This window comes from Apium graveolens, chromosome 8 (genome assembly GCF_009905375.1).
Source record: "Apium graveolens cultivar Ventura chromosome 8, ASM990537v1, whole genome shotgun sequence".
NCBI classification, from domain to species: Eukaryota; Viridiplantae; Streptophyta; class Magnoliopsida; order Apiales; family Apiaceae; genus Apium; species Apium graveolens.
Window position 1 is genome coordinate 195794591 of NC_133654.1, and position 23322 is coordinate 195817912.

Here is a 23322-nt window from a genome sequence, read left to right on the forward strand (position 1 = left end):
TGCTGATAATGGCTTGCTGAAACCCTGTTTAAGAACCTGCTCTCTAAGTACTATACTACCCCGTAGTACAAACTCCTCTAGCAAGTACCACTAAACCCTTGTTTCCCTAGCCAACTTATCCAGCAACTAATCAATACAATTGAACAATACAAATCAGTGATAAAGTTTACAACTCAAACTATAAACTCTCTCTAAGATGAAACACGTGTATATATTTAGAGCTCGAGAGTATTTTGAAATCAATAAAGATCAGGAGTTGTATGTGTTCTTGCTTGCAAATTCGTCCTTCATAAAACTGCAAGAAAACCTCTTATATAACCACACATTAACATTTGAAAACAGCCTCAACAAATTACAACGGCTAGAATCCAATTCTACCGTGTAAGATCGTTAGGATGGTTTCCAACGTTCATGTGTACGTTAGATAGAAGAGAAAGAAAGATGTTCAACGTACAGAAAATATCTCTTCTATTTAGTAGAGGATAAAACGTTTTAATCAGTAGATAGAAGATAGAGTTTGAAAGAAAAACAAACTCCTATTCTTTAGGAAATCAATTTGAATGATTAAAAACGATTTATAATTGAGCTCTATATATATAATACACGTATATTTATTAGAGAAGTCCTTACAACTGATATATATGAAGATCCTATAAAATCTCCATGAAATTCGACTTCCTTGTTGAATCTGGACTGTGCATCTTGGCTTGCTGTTATTCTGACAATCGTGATCATAACTTGCTGAAATAGATTACTGTCTTATGATAGCTTGCTGTCATGATACTTAAACAGCAATGACATTAAGCTGTTATATCCTGCAAACATTCTCAAATAACAACATGATGGCTTACTGTGTTGTGATCATCAAAACTAAGGATTTACAATCTCCCCCTTTTTGATGATTACACACATTTAGGAGAATTATAAAAACTCCCCCTAAATCTATGCATATCTCAAAATAAAACTAAAGATATCACAATTAGCATAATAAACTTCTAAATAAAAAAACAATTAAACATATTTCAAATATTAGAAGCATCAGCATAACCAAGTCTTAAACCAAAACATCCATCAACAAGTTTTACCACACCAAATAAACAGATCAAATCAAGTACCAGATGCAACAAGTCTTTAACAGATCAAATCAAGTACCAGATGCAACAAGTCTTAAAACCAACAGATACTTCAACAAAAACTAAATCAAGTTCTTCAGAGACTAAGTACTTAAAAACTAAATCAAGTTCTTCAGAGACTAAGTACTTAAAAGAAATTAACTTAAAAGAAATTAAATTCTCCTAAGTTCTCCCCCTTATATCATCAAAAACAGATTAGTCTTCCTGAGCAGAATTGACAGCTGCAGTCTCTTTTGGTGAAAGAAACTCATCTTGCTTCTCCTGTTGTTCCAAGTCTTCAGCAGCATCCACAAGATCATCCAAGCCAGTGTCTAAATCTATATTTGACTGAGAAGCTGAAGGTTTTGCAGCAGACATGAAGTTAAGCATAATATCTTTCAATCCCTTAATCTCAGTCTTCAGCTGATTCACTTGCTCTGTAGTAGCATCCATATGTCCAAAAAGCAGAATATTGTCCTCTTGAATACCCTTAAGCAGGTGCATCATCTCAGCAGTTGGAGAAAAAGATGAAGGCTCAGCTACAGCAGGAGACTCAGGAACAATGGTAGGCAAAATCCTAACTAATTCTCCATTTTCAATTTGTAAATTTGACTGAGCTAACACTTTAGCATCCAAAACTTCTTTAACACTCACCTTAACAGCACTCTTAAGTTCAATCTTAAAGAATTCAAATACCTTGGTAAGCATTAAACCATAAGGAAGTCCAATCTTTTTTTGATTAACAGCAGCAATCATATTTTTTAAAACCAGATTTGATAGATCAAAAGCCCTGCCAGCTAGAAGCATAGAAACCAGAGTAACATCTTGACAACTAAAGGTTGATTTATTCCCACCCCTAGGACAAACATTAGCCCTACAGATTTTAAACAACAAATGTGCCATAGGAGATACTTGAGTAGTGGAAGGGGGCTGAGGGTTTTCTTCAATATCATTAACAGATCCTAATAACAACTTAAACTGATCCATCACAGAGAAATCAGGGAATGACACATATCCTTTTCCAGTAAAAATATCAATCTCAGAGGGATTCTCAAACTTGATAATAGAACTTAAAATGGGAGGATTAAGCCTAATTTTCTTGTCATGCACAGTGGTAATACAGTTTCCATACTTATCTTCAATCAAATTTGCATAAAATTCACGAATTAAATTAGGATAGTAGACCTTAGGCATTTCGATGATAAAAGAATCCATACCCAAATTCTGAAACAAAAGTAAGGCTCCGGAGTTTTGAAAAAGCTTACCAACAATCGGGATACCAGGGATAATAGAACGAACATCCAAAGCATTTTCAGTGAATCGTTGTTGGAGATCAGGAGAATCAAATGCCAAAGATTGCTTGAGTTTCTTTGAATCAGGGGTGTGAGAGACTTCTTCATCACTTTCGTGACCCAAATCAACCACGGTGTTATCTTGTTTAGAGACAGAATGATTTGCGAGAAGATTTGATTTCCTTGTTGCTCGAACCATGATGAGATCAAATTGATGATGTTGGAGAGAAGACGGTAAGTAGAAATATGACTGAGTGGCGGTGAAATAGGAAGTGAAAACCCTAACCCGTGTTTTGATAGCCTTTTTAGGGGAGAAATTAGGATAAGATTTAAAAACAAATAATAATTATCCTAATTCTAACACTTATCAAAATAACATCTTAAATATATCTAAAACACCACAATTAGTACTATAATCATTTAACAATTAAATCAGCAAATCATTCAAATATTTAAACATAATTAAACAGAGAATGACATATCAATTAAAAATAACATAACACAAAAAAATGTCATTTAAATAACCAATCATAGTAAGCTAACATGAAAAATGATAGTAAGCTAACATTACCAAATTTCCAAAGATAGCTTGCCATTATACACTGCACATGCCAAGTTCCCTTCGAATGGTAGAAAATCTTGCTTCGCCAAGGGGTTTTGTAAAGATATCTGCCAATTGATATTCAGTAGGTACAAAAACTAATTCAATCTTACCTTTGGCAGCATTATCTCTCAAGAAATGGTGACGAACATCAATATGCTTTGTTCTTGAGTGATTAACCGGATTCTTTGATATGTTGATGGTGCTAGTGTTGTCACAATAGATTGGAACTTTGCCACACTTGATTCCAAAATCTCGTAGAGTCTGAATCATCCACAAAATTTGAGAGCAACAGCTACCAGCTGCCAAATACTCACCTTCTGCTGTGGATAATGCAACTGAAGTTTGTTTCTTACTTTGCCAAGATACGAGACTTTGTCCTAAATATGTACAAACACCACTTGTACTCTTTCTATCAGTTTGACAACCTGCATAGTCAGCATCACTATACCCCACAAGATCAAATGTGCTTGTAATAGGATAAAATAACCCAAGATTAATAGTCCCACTTAAATATCTAAATATTCTTTTAACTGCATTTAAGTGTGATTCCTTAGGCTTAGCTTGAAAACGAGCACATACACAAACACTATACATAATATCTGGCCGAGAAGCAGTAAGATATAAAAGACTACCAATCATACCTCTATACTTCTTGATATCAACATCTTTACCTTTTTCATCCGATGTCAGCTTGCTATTTTGATTCATTGGAGTAGATTTCGGCTTGACATTGTCAAAACCAAATCTGGTCAGCAAATTCTTGACATATTTTGATTGATGCACATAAATTCCATCTTTAGATTGTTTAATTTAGAGCCCCAAGAAATAATTGAGCTCACCCATCATGCTCATGTCAAATTCACTGCTCATACACTTAGAAAACCACTCACACATAGAATCATTAGTGGATCCAAAGATTATATCATCTACATATATCTGGACAATCAAAATATCATTACCATTTTGCTTAGTAAATAAAGTAGGATCAGTTTTACCTCGAATGAAGCCATTTTTGATCAAAAACTTACTAAGTGTTAGGTCCCAATTTGTTTGTAGAAGGGGGGTTGAATACAAACGTTACCAAATAATCGAATAAAATGCGGAATAAAAAATGTGAAACAAAATTCAAGTTAAATAAAAATATTATTAAACTTGAAATGTGTTACAACAACTGTATCGATTACAAGGTATTAATCTCAAATCAATTATCACAAATCTAGAATAAATTCGACATGAACTTTTTCTATTTTTGCAATAATTAGAATCAAATGCTAAACGCGATTTGAGATTAAGTTCTAGGGATTTTAATCCGCTAGATTGATACACAAGAACAAGATAAAGATTTCTAGTGGATTAGATTTAACATTACAATCTAGAAATTATGATCTTGAATAAAGCAGATGAAGAATAATATGTTTCAGAGGCGGCTGCACTTTTGTTCTTGTATTTTGATTGAGATTAAAAATGATATGCTGCTTCTCTGCTTCTATTTTATCAATCAGCTGAATCAATTGAATTGGAATGACAATCCTTTAAGCTTGCAAGACTTTCGGTAGGACAATTGAATGAACTAGCAAGACAATCTGAATGAACTAGCAAGACAATCTGAATGAACTAGCATGACAATCAGAATGAACTAGCAAGACAATCATCCTCCTGATGTAACTTTCGGTGTAACAATTGAATATGGCCTAGCATGACAATCGGTATGACAATCCTGATTGTCATGCTAGTTCATTTTCAATTGTCTTGCTGATTTAATGCTTGAATTTAATCCAATTAAACTTCTGAAAATTCCTAAAATTCCTAGAATTAAATCAGAATTAATTAATCAATTAATTCAATTAATAAATAAATTATTCTTCGCAGATATAATTTATTTTCTTAATTAAATTAGATGAATTAATTAATTAATAGAGAATTAATTCTAGTCTTGAGCAGCAACCATTCTTCTGCAAACCTTCTGAAAATCACTGAAAATTATGAATCAATTCCACCACTTCAACGTTGACACTCGATGTACTGTCTGGTTCATGAGTGACTAACTTCCGTGACGTTTCTTCATGTCTTGACTCTGACACTTTGATTTTCTTCAGATTAAATCCTTGTAATTAATGATACCTTGACGAGATCTCTGTCACTTGATTAAATCCACAATCTTGACTTATATCACTGAGGCATGATCAATTTCTTGAACTTCTTCCAGTGAATTAACTCCTCAAGTCTGTAGATGAACATTGTCTCTGAATCCTTTGACAGATATTACTTTGCGAGATCTCTCTGACGGTAGATCCACTATTTACTTATTACATTCTTATTTGAGTTGAGTTGAATCCTCGAATATACAAATAGGTCTATGACATATGACTTACAATCTCCCCCTATTTGTTTGTTAGACAATAACACACAAATACCTAGAGGATAACTCAACTAACAAATAAGAAAAAGATATAAACATACATGCAAAGTAAATAGCAGAAAAGTTCTGGATGAGATTTAACATTTTCCAGATTCCAAGTAGATGTTCCTCTAGACTGAACATATCTTCAAGTAGTTCCATCTTCATTTGTACAACCACATTTCCTGTTGAGAAGCCCATATCTCTTGCTTCTCCCCCTATGAGAATCAACTGATTAAAGAAGATCACCTTCGTTTTACCACCTCTCCCGTACAATAGGATCCGCAGATAAAAACCAATGGTACTCCCCTAACAGCTTCTTCCCTTACTAGGAAATCACCTTGTGTTTACCACCTCTCCCGTACAATAGGATCCGTAGTTACAAACAACAATGGTGTGGTGTAGTGTACATGTAGGATCTTTTTCTTACTCCCTGCTATTTCTCCCCCTTAGTTGAGGAATCCTCCAAACTATTACTTAAGCTTTTATCTCCCCCTTAAAGAAGGAATGTATGCCGTCGTCTGAAGGAGTTCTCATATTTCACTTGGTTGGAAAAGAAATAACAAGTAGTTTCTCTTTCTTCCTCACTGTGAGTGTGTGATCCTGTTTTAGTGTACCTCACATGTGTTTCACTCTTCTCTCCACTCGTGTTTACACTCATTCTCACGAGTGTATCACTCTTCTCTCATAGCTCCATAATCCAGCTGTACCTGCAAGGAAAATCACCTTAGCCATCCTTAAGGAGGTCACAGGTGGTGCAATGGGAGTTCACAAATCCCCATCCTTGTTAAACTCGTCAGATAAATCTGAGTCATAATCTACAAGTTGCTAGTTTCCCTTTTAGGGTTCCAGATTTGAATTCTGGGAAGGTAAACAATGATCCAAAGAATTTAGCATAAAGATCAAAGTTCCCTTCTAATGTCTGTGAAGACATTTCCTTGTGACTTATCAGGTAATATCTGAATCATTGTCAACAAGTTGCCGATCTGCACCTATGTCAGATCCACTATCCGCAGATGCATCCAGGGGATTTAAGCCTGGGGAGGTAGACACTGACCACTGACATATGGCTTTTGGATCAGTATCCTCTCCTAACACCTGTAAAGGCAATTGGTCCACTAACGAACCTTGAACAATCGAATCTGACCTTAAAATGGTCGAAACTCTTGTTTCCGTCAACTCATCCTTTGTGTGTGTAACCTCTCCTTGTGCATCAAGAATTGATTATGTTTGAAGTGGTGACACTACATCGGATACCTTGGCCGACAGGCAAAATTCAATAGATGCACCCTGTTGAGAGAATGAATCTAGTAACTGATTTTGTGCCTTTTCAACCATTACATCTTTTTGAGAAGATGTATGGGGGTTAGCAGTTGTCTCGGTTTAAATACTACTCATCTATGTAGGAGACAGAGCTACTGGGTTGACTACAGAACCTTCCTTATGTGGTGCACTAAGGCACTATCTCCCTCACGCTCATTCATATTACATTTAGTGGTAAGAGAGTGTTGGTTGGTTCTGTTTTTGTGTTTGTCTTTACAGTCTGGGATAGACGTTGTGGGTTTTCAACCTCATGACTGTCAATGAAAGAAAGTCATTGGAGACTGAACCTGTAACACAGAACATATGGTAATAGAGAGAAAATGATTTACAATAGTGATTTCAAAAGATTTTACATGAAATAAGAAATCACTAATGTAGAAAGAAGTTTAATTTTGTTTTTCAATATGAATGAGTTTTTGATAAAATATTGATCACTTAGGGTAAAGTCTAAGTAATTCTCATTCATGTCAAAAGCTTACAAATATCTGCAACATAATGTTAACAACATATCATTGACCGATACTTGTCAAGTACTTTAGATACTAATTGTTATGTTGCATTATCAATATACCACTGCACATGTAAAACAATATGATTGTGCTTAGTGATAAGATAGTTATTAATATGACGACTCTACTAGTTCATATAAAATTACAACTTCTGTTAGAGTGCCATACCATGTTCTTGACGATTGCTTGAGCAGTATACTAGTTCATACCAACCTGAAGTGAGATTGTGAAGAAGAGATTGCATAGTCCAATAGATCTGCAGCTGCAAAGTCCATGAACTGTGGTGCACTGACTTCCTCTTTTAACTCACCAACCAGGAGTACACTTGTACACATCTTACTAGAGTACAATTCCAAGTGTAATGTGCAGCAAGTGCCTGATATGTCGTAATATTCTCAAGTCTCGTCACTGGTGCTATTTGTTAGATACTGCTTCCTGATAATAACCTAGCACAATATACAAAATTACAATGATAACATTCCCAGCTTGCAAACAGCCATATCCCTCGGATAAACCTTTGCTGTTATCTCCAAAGGTAACCAGGGGGCCAGCTTTCTCAACCACATTTGATAGCAGGGCTCTATCTCCGGTCATATGTTTTGATGATCCACTGTCAAGAATCCACACTACCGGTTACACCTGTATACTGCCCTGCACTTCAAATGGATTAGACCTTCTTCGGAACCCAAACTTGGTTGGGCCCGACATACTTGTAGAACTGACCTTTGTCAGACAAAACAACATTTTTAATTTTAATGGTCTCAACATTCTCAATGACTGAACATTTGACCTTGTAAACAGCCTTAACAAATTTCTGTTTAAGCTTAGGCACAAATGTCTCCTTTCTAGCCTTAGAAGGACTAGCAGTCTTACACCTATCATGTTTCTTGTTATTCACATGCTGACGAGGAGTAGTCTTATCATTAGACACATGCTTACCATTAAAATAAGCATACATCATATTAAAAGCACAAGACATACAATTAGAAACACTACATGCTTTATGAGAGTGATTAACAGCAGGTAATTTATGCATGGTAGACATGGCATTATTGTTATCCAACTCATGTGTGTCTGAGTTAGTCTCAGTTGCTTTCACAACTTTGACTGGAACTTTCGACTCACTTGACTTGGAAACAATCTTCTCATTAGCATGATCTTCAGCACGTATTTCTTCTTGAATAACAGAAGAGGTCGCATCAAATGGTTCAGCAATTGATGCTTTATAGAGGGGTTCATCAACACCCTTAAGCACATGTGGTACTTCCCTCCCTTTAGCACAGACATGAGGAGGGGAGTTTATGCCTAATTCTCCAATAGCAGCATTGTAATCATAACCTATTCCAGATGTTTGATTAACAGCTTGCTTACTGTAGAACTCTTTAGCCTTCGAACAAGAATTGAAGTAGGCTCTAACCTTAGTCTCAAGACCGGTGATCTTGTCTTTGAGAATAGTTTCGAGTTTTCTATAACAGTCAACTCTATTCTCTAGAAAAGATACCTGTTCTTTTAATTTGTCTTGATTAATGTGCACAAGTCTTAATTCATTGACCTCTTTCTCAAGGTCTGTGATCTGTAAACTTAACAGTTTATTATCACGACGTGCACAATCTAAGTTACCTCTTAGATGATAAACCATTTCAGCATCAGAAAGTTTTACCTCTATTCTTGACGATGAAGCTTTTCCATCAATAGCCATAAGAGCAAGATTTCCTTCATCTTCATCTTCACTGTCAGTATCATCCCAGCTTCTTCCCTTTGCCAGATAAGCCCTTTCAGAGTTCTTTCTTACTTGCTTTGGCTTCCTACATTCTGTGGCAAAGTGTCCCAACTCATTACAGTTATAGCATCTAATGGTGCTCCGATCAACCATCCCTGTTTTGTATCCACCACTGCTGGTGTTAGAGGATGAAGATCCACCTTTCTGGAATTTGTTGTAGTTGGACTTGTACTTCAGCTTGGGATTCCTCTTGAATCTGATATGGGAGAATCTCTTGACAATTTGGGCCATTGACTCATCCTCCAATTGCTCCAGCTCTTCCAAGGAATAAAAATCATCACTTGATTGATTTGTAGTAGGAGGATCATATTCTGCTACTAACTCATTTTCCTCAGCCTTGGAAAACTGTACCATTCTCTCCAATTGTTGAGATTGCTGTTGTTGTTGACCTTCAGCTACAAGTGCAGTAGATGTGCTGACCATTCTATCCTTCCCGTAGACTTCCTTCTGTTGAATCTGCTCCAACTCATAGGTTTTTAACACTCCATAGAGCCTGTCCAAAGAAATCTCACTCAGATCTCTAGCTTCTCTAATGGCAGTGATTCTATGTTCAAGATGAGCTGGTAGTGTTAAAAGGAACTTTTTGTTGACCTCCCTGATTGAATAATACTTTCCATTGATGTTCAGGTTGTTGATCAACGCATTGTACCTCTCAAACACTTCAGTAATTCCTTCTCCTGGATTTGATTTGAAATGTTCATATTCAGAGGTTAGGATTTCCAACTTGTTCTCCCTAACTTCCTCTGTGCCTTCATTAATCACCTCAATAGTTTCCCACATGTGTTTGGAATTTTTACAGTTCATCACATGTCTGTTCATCAAGGGATCAAGGGAATCAATTAATATTAATTGAAGGCTGGCATCCAAGGAGGCTTCTTCCTTCTCAGCAGAAGTAAAATCTTCAGGCTCTTTTGGATAGGTTCTAGCTTCAGTAGTCACCACACCATCTATTATTACCTCCGGTTCAATAACCATCGGAGTTTTTATACCCTTCTTTAACAAGTTTGAATATTTGGGATTTGCAACTTGTAAAAATAATAGCATCTTCTTCTTCCACATGATATAATTCTCTTTATCAAATTGTGGAATTTTAACGGTTCCAACTTTATGTGAAGTCATTATGAATTTTTGAATAAATAAAAATTCAAGGAGTTGAAAAATCACAAAAGTCTAGGATCTTGATTTGTTCGTTAATCAGAAGGCTCTGATACCAATTGTTAGGTCCCAATTTGTTTGTAGAAGGAGGGTTGAATACAAACGTTACCAAATAATCGAATAAAATGCGGAATAAAAAATGTGAAACAAAATTCAAGTTAAATAAAAATATTATTAAACTTGAAATGTGTTACAACAACTGTATCGATTACAAGGTATTAATCTCAAATCAATTATCACAAATCTAGAATAAATTCGACATGAACTTTTTCTATTTTTGCAATAATTAGAATCAAATGCTAAACGCGATTTGAGATTAAGTTCTAGGGATTTTAATCCGCTAGATTGATACACAAGAACAAGATAAAGATTTCTAGTGGATTAGATTTAACATTACAATCTAGAAATTATGATCTTGAATAAAGCAGATGAAGAATAATATGTTTCAGAGGCGGCTGCACTTTTGTTCTTGTATTTTGATTGAGATTAAAAATGATATGCTGCTTCTCTGCTTCTATTTTATCAATCAGCTGAATCAATTGAATTGGAATGACAATCCTTTAAGCTTGCAAGACTTTCGGTAGGACAATTGAATGAACTAGCAAGACAATCTGAATGAACTAGCAAGACAATCTGAATGAACTAGCATGACAATCAGAATGAACTAGCAAGACAATCATCCTCCTGATGTAACTTTCGGTGTAACAATTGAATATGGCCTAGCATGACAATCGGTATGACAATCCTGATTGTCATGCTAGTTCATTTTCAATTGTCTTGCTGATTTAATGCTTGAATTTAATCCAATTAAACTTCTGAAAATTCCTAAAATTCCTAGAATTAAATCAGAATTAATTAATCAATTAATTCAATTAATAAATAAATTATTCTTCGCAGATATAATTTATTTTCTTAATTAAATTAGATGAATTAATTAATTAATAGAGAATTAATTCTAGTCTTGAGCAGCAACCATTCTTCTGCAAACCTTCTGAAAATCACTGAAAATTATGAATCAATTCCACCACTTCAACGTTGACACTCGATGTACTGTCTGGTTCATGAGTGACTAACTTCCGTGACGTTTCTTCATGTCTTGACTCTGACACTTTGATTTTCTTCAGATTAAATCCTTGTAATTAATGATACCTTGACGAGATCTCTGTCACTTGATTAAATCCACAATCTTGACTTATATCACTGAGGCATGATCAATTTCTTGAACTTCTTCCAGTGAATTAACTCCTCAAGTCTGTAGATGAACATTGTCTCTGAATCCTTTGACAGATATTACTTTGCGAGATCTCTCTGACGGTAGATCCACTATTTACTTATTACATTCTTATTTGAGTTGAGTTGAATCCTCGAATATACAAATAGGTCTATGACATATGACTTACACTAAGCCTCTTGTACCAAGCCCTTGGTGCTTGCTTTAAGCCATATAATGCCTTCTTGAGCTTGTAAACATAGTCCGGATGTTGTTCATGTTCAAAACCAGGGGGTTGCTTGACATAAACTTCCTCTTCCAGAAATCCATTAAGAAAAGCACTTTTGACGTCCATTTGATGTAGCTTGATCTTCTTGTAGCATGCATAAGCAAGAAGCATCCTAATTGATTCCAATCTAGCTACTGGAGCATAAGTTTGATCAAAGTCAATGCCTTCTTGTTGGTTGTACCCTTGTGCTACGAGCCTTGCTTTATTTCGAGTAACAGTACCAAATTCATCCACTTTATTCTTGAAAATCCATTTTGTACCAATGATTGAAGCATCCTTTGGTGGCTTGACCAGTTCCCAAACATCACATCATTCGAATTGATTGAGTTCTTCTTGCATAGCCGTGATCCAATTTTCATCTTCAAGTGCTTCTTTGACATTCTTGGGTTCCTCTTGAGCTAAAAATGCAGCATAAGCACAAAAATTTGCAGTGCCTTTTCTTGTCTTGAGACCATCAGAAATATTACCAATAACCTATTCTGGAGGGTGATTCTTCACTGTTCGTGTAGCTTTTGGCAATGAATGCTTTGCAATATCTTCATGTGAAGTCTTCCTTATCTTAGATGGAGGAGCTAAGTCTTCACCATCATAGATTGGCATTTTATCCTTTGCTCTATTTCCTCTAGGACCATCAAGAGTCATCTTTGCCATCTTTACAATTGCATCATCAACTGGAGTAGAAGGTTCTGCTTGCTGATTTCCTGAGGCAGTTTCAATTTCAGCTTGCTGTTTTCCAGAATCAGTCTCTGTTTCAGCTTGCTGTTTTGGAGTAGCCTTCTCTGTTTCAGCTTGCTGTTGTCCAGCTTCACCTGCAGCATCTTCCTCGTCTCTTGGAAGATCATTGTTAGGTTCTTGAAAAGTAACATCTATAGATTCCTCAACAATATGCTTAGACAAATTATAAACTCTATAGGTTTTAATATTCATAGAATAACCAAGAAAAATAGCTTCATAAGATTTAGCATCAAATTTACCATCATTACCAATTATCTTGAGCACAAAACACTTTGAGCCAAAGATTCTGAAGTAACTGATGTTTGGCCTCTTTTTCTTGAGCAATTCATATGGAGTCTTGTCCAAAATAGGTCTTATCAATACTCTATTCAGAACATAGCATGCTGTGTTGACTGCTTCTGCCCAAAAACTTCTAGGTAACTTGCTTTCTTGCAACAAAGTCCTTGCTGTCTCTTGCAGTGACCTATTCTTGCGTTCCACCACACCATTTTGTTGTGGAGTCCTTGGAGCCGAAAACTCATGTGATATTCCTCTTTCTTCATAATAAGTAACAAAGTCTTTTTGGAATTCACCACCTCGATCACTCCTTATTCCTACAAGCTTTGTATTGAGCTTATTCTCAAGTAATTTAATTAGTTTCTCAAACTCATTAAAAGCAGCATCTTTAGTTCTAAGAAACAATACCCATGTAAAATGAGAATAATCATCAATAATTACAAAACCATATTGCTTACCTCCTATACTTTTATAAGCTTCTGGACCAAATAAGTCTAAATGTAAAAGTTCTAAGGGTTTAGAAGTAGATACCATTTTCTTTGCTTTGTGAGTACTTCTAATTTGCTTGCCTAATTGGCATGCCGAACACACCTCAGTCTTGACATACTTGATTTTGGGTAAACCTCTGACTAGCTTCTTCTTTGAAAGATTGTTAAGTAAGTCCATGTGAGCATGACCCAATCTTCTATGCCAAACATAAGGATCAGTGTCTATTGCAGCAAGACAACAAGCTGTTTTCTGCAACTCAAAGTCCAAAATATATATATTTCCTTCCCTTCTAGCAACTAGGGGGACTTTGTTAGTACCAATAGTAATAATACACTTATCAATACCAAAGTTAACAGTATGACCATCATCATATAACTGACTTATGCTAAGCAGATTATATTTAAGGCCTTTAACATATTGAACTTTATCAATTGAAATGTGTTTATTACCTATTTTACCTTTTCCAAGAATTTGAAGAGTTTTGCTATCACCAATAGTCACTCTTCCACCCTTTTTCATCTGAAGACTCAAGAATTGTGCTTTGTCTCCACTCATATGTCTAGTACATCCGCTATCTAAAATCCATTGAGTTGATTTGACTCGAGCGGCAAGACACATCTACAAAACAAATAAAACAACTCAACCTTTTAGTACCCAAAGTTTGTTGGGTCCGACATGGTTAGCAGATAAAACATATAAAACATGTAAATCAGATTTCTTTATCCATTTTTGGATAAATCTAGGTGATTTAACTCTGCCAGCCTGATGATGGTAAGCTGTCTTTGTTCTGCCATTCTGATCATAGTAAGCTGTTTTCTGTTTGTTTCCTCCATGGTATGATTTTTGTCCATTCTGAACTTTGCAATGCTTTTCAAGATGCCCTTTCTTTCCACATCTGTTGCATATCTTCCAAGGCATAGCATAATCATAGGGTATGCCATATTTTCCTTCATATCTTAGAGCTTTGTCCTTCTTGTTTGCATTCATTCCAATTCCTTCTCTGACCAATGGAATATTTGTGTTGTTCATCATAGATTTGAGACTTTCTTCTCCTTGAACAAACGATCCCATGCCCTTTTTCAGATCCTTAACTTCCTTTATGAGCAGATCAATCTTTTCAGCTTGCTGACTTATGATTTCAGCTTGCTGAGATGGTTCTTCTGCTTGATTTGAAAGTGTTGCATCTATTGATTCTCTGAGTTTGAACAGCTCCAAACATTCATCCCTTGCTTCAATCTCCTTCTTTAACTCTGTGATCTCCATTAATTGAGTCTTGTTTCTTTTGAGGAGAATTTTGTTGAAGTTTTCCACATGACTAACTTTAGCTTGAAGATCCTTGATTTCAGCCTCTTTGTCAGCTTGTGTAGGTACCTTCTTGTCAATCCAAGTATCTACTTTGCTCATCAAATCTTGAACCATAGTCTTGAGATAATTATTCTTCTCTTTTAGCTTGCTATTTTCAGCTTTAAGAGAATAATATTCACCCATAGATACATTCTTACATTCCTGCATGGTTAGTGGTTCCAAAACAATATTTTCAGAAGATAAATTATATTTACAAGAGTTTACCTCACTCTGATCTTCTTCTGAATCACTTTCTAGGTATCCACTTTCTGAATTTCCTCGAACAGAATCATCATCAAGTCCAACTAGGGCAAGATTGACCATGTCTCCACTTGAATCATCACTTAAAACCGAGTCATCATCACTCCAAGTCATTAGAGCTTTAGCTTTCTTCTTATCCTTGAAGACAGTTTGCTGTTTTGACTTCAATTTGTAGCAGTCCCGCTTATAATGGCCTGGCTTTCCACATTCAAAGCATGTCTGATCTTTAGAATCCTTGTTGGGCTTCTTGTTGTTGGAAAATCTGCCTTTATCTCTTTTCAGCTTGTTCTTCTTCTCGATCATCTTTCTGATCTTCCTGGATATTAAAGCTAGTTCTTCGTCTGACTCATCTTCAGATTCCAGTAAGCTATCATTAGTGTGAAGAGCTAATTGCTTCATTTGAGCAACTGGAGCTTGCATAGAACTTGATTGGCTTTCCTTGATTTTGCTTTCAAATTGTTCCAATTCTGCAAAAACAGCCAATTGATCCATAGTATCTATAGTTGGAGAGGATTCTAGAGCTGTTACCTTTGGTTCATAGATAAATGGCACAGCACTAAGTATCTTCATGTTGATTTCCTCTTGTGGGATATGTTTGCCAAGCTGCTTTAAGGCATTCAGATTTATCTGGAATCTAGCTTGACTTTCTCGAATAGTTTCTCCGTCTTGAAGCTTGAAATTTCCAAACTCATTCATTAGTTTACTCAATTTCACCTTTCTTAAACTCTTGGATCCTTCATGATACAATTCCAGAGTATCCCATATCTCTTTAGCTGATTTGCATGAAGAGACTTTATCACATTCACTAGGACATAACCCATTCATGAGAGAATTCCTAGCCTTTCCATTGAAGCTGTATTTGATTAGTTCAGCCTCTGTGAGATCATCAACGTCTCTCACTTTGCCTTCTTTGTCCTTGAACTCAAAAGGACCCTTCTGAACAACTCTCAAAACTAGTGGCTCCCTGGATAGATACACTTCCATGCGACCTTTCCACCAGTTATAGTTTTCTGTACCAAGCAAGAGAGGTGCTCGGTAATCTGAGGTTCCTTCGGGATATTTGTCAGCCATTTCGATCGAATACTATTCCTGTTACAGAAAGATTAGTATACCAAAGCTCTGATACCAACTGAAATTACACCTAGAGGGGGGTGAATAGGTGATTATGGCTAACTAGGATTACTTTTAAATTTTACCTGATAATAGCTTACTGAGATTTTACCAACTGAACTATAATCTGACAATGATAGTAAGCTGAGATGACTAAATGCAATGCAGAAAATAATGTGCAGGAAAGTAAATAGAACACACAAGAATTTTAGCCAGGTTCGACCCCTAAGCCCCTATGGTCTACGTCCTGGTCCCTTACCAACTTGGTAAGAGAATATATTATTGATCAATGAAGGTTACAACTACAAGATACAACAATATATCTCCCTTTATCCCAGCTGCTGATAATGGCTTACTGAAACCCTGTTTAAGAACCTGCTCTCTAAGTACTATACTACCCCGTAGTACAAACTCCTCTAGCAAGTACCACTAAACCCTTGTTTCCCTAGCCAACTTATCCAGCAACTAATCAATACAATTGAACAATACAAATCAGTGATAAAGTTTACAACTCAAACTATAAACTCTCTCTAAGATGAAACACGTGTATATATTTAGAGCTCGAGAGTATTTTGAAATCAATAAAGATCAGGAGTTGTATGTGTTCTTGCTTGCAAATTCGTCCTTCATAAAACTGCAAGAAAACCTCTTATATAACCACACATTAACATTTGAAAACAGCCTCAACAAATTACAACGGCTAGAATCCAATTCTACCGTGTAAGATCGTTAGGATGGTTTCCAACGTTCATGTGTACGTTAGATAGAAGAGAAAGAAAGATGTTCAACGTACAGAAAATATCTCTTCTATTTAGTAGATGATAAAACGTTTTAATCAGTAGATAGAAGATAGAGTTTGAAAGAAAAACAAACTCCTATTCTTTAGGAAATCAATTTGAATGATTAAAAACGATTTATAATTGAGCTCTATATATATAATACACGTATATTTATTAGAGAAGTCCTTACAACTGATATATATGAAGATCCTATAAAATCTCCATGAAATTCGACTTCCTTGTTGAATCTGGACTGTGCATCTTGGCTTGCTGTTATTCTGACAATCGTGATCATAGCTTGCTGAAATAGATTACTGTCTTATGATAGCTTGCTGTCATGATACTTAAACAGCAATGACATTAAGCTGTTATATCCTGCAAACATTCTCAAATAACAACATGATGGCTTGCTGTGTTGTGATCATCAAAACTAAGGATTTACAAATGATACTAATTTAACCTGATTATAAATGATTTGTTAATTATTACATATATTTATTTTTATTAAAATAATTATTGTTTGTATTATATATAATATAATACTTTCAATATTTTTATATCAATTAAGAATATATTATTATAGTTCAATTTTTTAATTATAAATATTTATTATATAGATTATTAGATATTATAGTAGAATAATAAGATATCTTCCTATGTGACAACCAAATTATGTAACCGTACACCAAAACTCCCTTACTCTAATTATAGGATATAATTTTTTTTAAATTTAGTAAACGTGACTTTAAGTAGTATTTTGGTTCCAAAAATTACATCGGCTCCAAAACACCAAAACATCTAATGTTTTACAGATCTAATTTTTATAAAAAAATATTTTTTAACCTTAAATAAAAAATTGATAATTCCCAAAAGGGCTTTTTTGAAAAATACCCAAGTCTAAAAATATTTTTGCAAAAAGACTGTCATTTTTTAAAAAAAATTACAAAAATACTTTTTAATTTGCAAAAATACTATTTTCCAAAAAAATTTGCAAAAATACAGTTTTTTGGCAACTGGAATCAACTGCATGCAACCGAGCTTCTGCAACTACATGCAACCTTAAATCAACCAAAAAAACTTTATTCAACTAGTTGTATATCTGGTTGATTGTGGTGTATTCCGTATTTTTGCAAAAAAAATCAAAAGATAGTAAAATCACAAAAAAACTTAGGAAAGTTAGTGTTTTTGGTAAATTCTCTTCCCAAAATACTAAACAATTATTTAAATTAATCCTAAAATATTAAAAATTATTAAATTAGGTTACATTTTTAAATTTAATAATATTTAATTTAAAATTTACATTTTTGGTTTTTAGGGTTTAGCATAAATTACGGTTTATGATCCTAAACCCTAAACCCTACATCAATGTAACATTTATTAATTTCTTTTTTAATATTTCTCAAACACAAAAGAGGATTGGTAGATCTTAAATGTTAAAAATTATTAAATTATGATATAATTTATAAGTTTTAAAAATATTAAATAAAAAAATATCGAAAACATAACATTAAGTGATGTTTTCGAACCCTTAAAGAATAAAAAAAAGAAAAAAACGGAAAAAGCACAAAACATGACATGAAATCACGTTGCCACTAAAATGTTTAGAAAAATAATAAACAAAACGCTACGTGGTGAATTGATAATTTGGGCCTTAATTTCCAGAAATGATATTTTAAATCATTTTATATCTAAAGTGACATTTTGCTCCATTTCTCTGCTCCCTCTAATACAGGGACATTTGATGTTTTCACATAATTATTTTACCTATAGATTTAATGTAGTATTCTAACCTCCACTGCTATTAACATGGAGAGGGAGTGTTATTCTATAGTCAAACATATATATAATACTTCTTGTATATATTAATGTTTGGAAAAAATAATATTAACAAATTTTAAAAGCATTATTATATATATTAAGCTTTAAAAATTATAATAAGTATTTTAATATAATCATTTACATAATAAAATATAATGGACTAATAAAGATGCGAGAGCATTCATAAAAATGGGAAGAATGAATATTTATTTCTTCTATATAGAGGGCCTGTTTTTTTTTACAACGAATTTATGACTTATAAGTCCGTAACAAGTTATGACGATTGTTTATGGACACAACTTATAAATTGAATTTACAACTTATAAGCAGATAAATTGAATGTAGCAACGACGTACTTTTTCTCAATTTATTATGATTTTTTATTTTTTATTATTTTTAATTAAAAAAATATAATTTGTAAATGTTAATCTAATATAAATTCACGAATTAAGATTATTATATTTAAAATTATTTATTTTCTTTGATTTAAATAAAAAAAATTTAACTTATAAGTAAAATTATCTAAACACTTATGTAACTTACTAGTATTTAGTTACTTATCACTAATCACCTATTCATTTTAAATTATAAGTTATTTAAGATTTTCTAAATAGTCACATAATAGCGTAACAACATGACTATAATATTAGTGAATCATTCATTCACCAACATATCTGTAAACCACTACATAAAATTATCACTATATTTTTCACCATACCTATAATATGTGTCATTTAATAGTGCAATGCTGAGACATTTTATTTAACTTTAAACATAAATACTGAATTATTTGTTGATTTAATTTAATAAATTGAATTTAAATATAAGTTCAAACATAATATATTAACATATCATTAACTTATTAATAATTTCTTTGTTTAAAATTATATTTTAAACCTTTTTTTCTATAAATTAAAATCTACAAATCACTTTTAAATATACTAGAATTGGAATCGTATATATTAGAAGCCAGTTGATTCATATATGTATAAATTAATGATTATAAACTAATCCACTTCTATATTTACGATTGTGGGATTACTCATATTAGTGATTTTCAATAATTTAGTGATCATTATATATAATTATGTTCAAAATTTTCTTCCCAAATTTGGAAAGATTAGGACAAAAAAAATGGGCCACTTTCTATTCTTTTCTCTCCCATGATGTCCGGCATAAATGAAATTCTATTTTAATTTGGAAAAATATTTCAATGTCAATTTTTTTTTGTATTTGTAATTTTTTTTTGATTTTTTTCACATAATCTCCTGAATCACACACATAGACATCTAAATAAAAAACATAATAGTTATATAAATATAAATTTATATGCAACGTTTAGCAGAATCTTTATTTCTGTGTTTGAATGAAAAATTCTTTTCAACACAAAATTATAAATTAAAAACATAAAAAATTATTAAAATTTGATAAAAATAAACTTAATTAACTTATGTAAAACATATTTGGTTTTTTCCTAATCTTAGAAATGACATGTGATGTTATTTTATATAATTTATGCATTTTAAAAATAACACTATAATAAATCTCACTCGCTTTGTAGGAATAATATAATTACACTAATTTAAAATTATTAATAAATCTCGCGTAAAACACTTATGTATAACAACACCTTGACCAATCTTTAACAAAAAATCTATGCAAAATATTATTATAAATATATTTTTAACAAATCCATTCAAGATTCTTTAAAGTGAATGTTCATTACCATATTTACTTAAGTATTTTATAAAATACTAAAGCGAATATAAGATAAAAATATTTAAAATAATTTTATATTATGAAATATTTAATAGAATGTTATATTATAAAATACTTATGAGATTGTATTAGGTAAAAATACTATAGATGCAATAATTGTTTTATTAAAATAATTACTAAAATTTTGTATTATAAAATAAAGAATATTGAAAAGAATCCAATATATATGTTACTTAAAAAGAATCTTATATAAATAAATTTAAAATAGTAGAATTTGATATAATGATATTTAATTAAAAGAATCTAAGTAGGTTTTATAATTATTGCTAACGCTTTGTACTCAATCATTAGCATCCACAATTTTATTACATATAATTAATACGTTCAAATAAATTTTCCGTAAAAAAAAATACGTTCAAATAATTTCAAAAAATATAAAAGATTTTTAACTTTTTTGTGAGATTCATGTTAAACACATAAGTTAATGTGGTATATTACCAAATTATTTATTTTTTAAAAAAATTAACTATATCAATATGCCAAAACACTTACAATAATCTCTTTAATATTTACAAAACAGCAAAAAAATTATAACTTACATAGCAACAACAATTAAATATTTACCAATCATATTAATAAATTATAATTGCTTTTGTAAATTTAAGCACTTAATGGGATCTATGTAAAATATATTAAAATAAAATATAATGAAAATTCTTATTATTTATTTTTTATCTACAAATTGTATGAATTAAATTTTAAACATAGAAAAATGTATTGACCTAACTAAAATATGTTAGATATTAAGTGCAGTGAAATATGAGAGGTGGTGACTGTGTTTATTTGGATTTTAATCAACTTTGACAATATTTGGCTTAATTTGAACAGAACAAATATGAACTTGTAGAGATAAATTGTTTGACAGTAATCACACAAAACAAGATATCAAAAACTCACTTGATTGTATGAATCAAATTTGTTTTGCTACAAATTTGTGTTCTTAAAATAAAGAACTCAACAATAAAGAGAATACAAGATTTTAAAAGATGTGTTTTCTTACACCTAAACTAAGGACCCGATGCTTTATAGACCAGCAGCACTGGATTACAAAACTTGTACTAAAATGTACTAACACAGTTTCTAAAGTCATCTTGTCGTCAATTTCCTTTTCTGGTGTTAGCAAATCTGTGTAGAATCTTGTAGGTATTTGACAATCTATTGTCAAGTGAATTCTTCAAACTGCTTTTATAGGCTTTCCAATTCAGTGAATGAATTATTTGTTGACTGATAATCTTGAATCTTGAACTTGTCTACATTCTAAATTATGAGATAGGTTGTCGAGGTCTCCTTTTGTTCTGTAGAGAAGTGACATATCGATAAGTAAAATGACTTATCAATATCTCGAGTTCTCGACATATATAAATGACTTGTCGAGATCTCTAGTTCTCGACATGTAGAATATCTTTTCGACATCTCTAGTTCTTGATATAGGCTTTTGACTTGTCGATATCTCTAGATCTCTACATGAAAAATGGCTTGTCGATATCTCCAATTCTCTACATATATATTTTAACTTGTCGATATCTGAGATCTCTACATGTAGGTTGACTTGTCGATATCTCATGGGACTTCTGTATAAATTATTTTGGACTTCTCGATATCCCTTGATCCATGACTTGTCGATATCTGACTTAAAACATTTTTCTTAGAACAGTATTATTCAAATTCAAACTTCTACATTTCTCTCTAAGGCATGATCAAGAATTGATCTTCTTTCAGAGTTTATTTTTTAGATTGAAGGCAGTTCACAGAAAAATCCTTCAGTTTAATCTACTAAACTTTTTACATACTCAATGAATACAATTACAGAATACAAATATAGATTATCATACAACTTAACCTTAGGGCTGTCAATATGACTTAGTCTTGTTATGTACAAGTATGTCTTGCACAACAATCTCCCCCAATTTGTGAGAAGATCACTTGTCACAAATTCATGCCTGATAACAAGACTAACCCAAGCTAAAATCAAATACAATGAGACTGACAAATTTACAAAGTACATTTTTATACAAATTGCAGTTACATCAGTATAAAGTTACAAAGCTTAACTAAATTTCTCATAACCAGGTTGTTTTCTTATAAGGCCCTTGAGTTTGACTAATACTTCAAGTTCTTCAATATTCCCAGTCTCTCTTAAAGCTTTCACCAGTTGAGCCATTAAGCTAATGAGTAACTGTTTAACAAGTGAATCCTATACCTTACAAACTTTTTGGTCTTTATGTTCAGAAAATGGCCATCCTTAGATACCATGCTCAACCCCATTGCCTTCAGTTCATTTGATCTTTTCTCAAACATCTCAATTTCTTTAACATATTTCATTTTTGTTTCCTCCCTTTCAGCCTTTTCCCTAGCATGCCTGATATCTCTATCTCTCAACCTTCCAGCAACACAGCTTTCCATATTCTTGAGCACGAGTCCCTTGCATTCATCAAACTTATCACTCTCTCCAATTCTATAGTTGAAAATGTTTCAATTACTTATCCATTCAGCAGAATGAAGGTGCCATCACTGTAGTAAATCATGACTTCTCCTAGAGTAACAACACAAACATTGACTATCTCCTCGGCGACCTGTTTGTGAAAATTATCATCTGATATGTTCTCATAAATTGGTAGAAAGTCATTCTGATTGAAGCAATCCAAAAGAGCACCAACATTAGCTTGAATTTCTCTTGTCTTTCTTCTTTTTGTCTTAAAATGAGATCTAGTTGGAGGTTTGAATAAAGGTGGTTTAGAGATTTTCTTGAGTGAGGTTTGGATGGCTGTAATAGGTATTTTGAGTAGTGAATGTGCAGTTGGCTTGTATTAGTACTTGGGTTTTGAGGTTTGGATAGATTGAGTGTTTGTTTGGATAGGTTTATGGGTTTGAATTGGTAGAGTTTTTGATATTTGAACTTCTTGAACATTATGTTTATTTTCTTCTCCTTCTCCATCCTTTCTAATTTTCTTTCCATCATCCTTTCCTTTCTTGTCATCCTTCCCTTTCTTCTTATCATCCACTTTACTACCACTTGCCGTGCTCGAATGACTTGGATTTGAGCCAGAAGATCTGTGCTC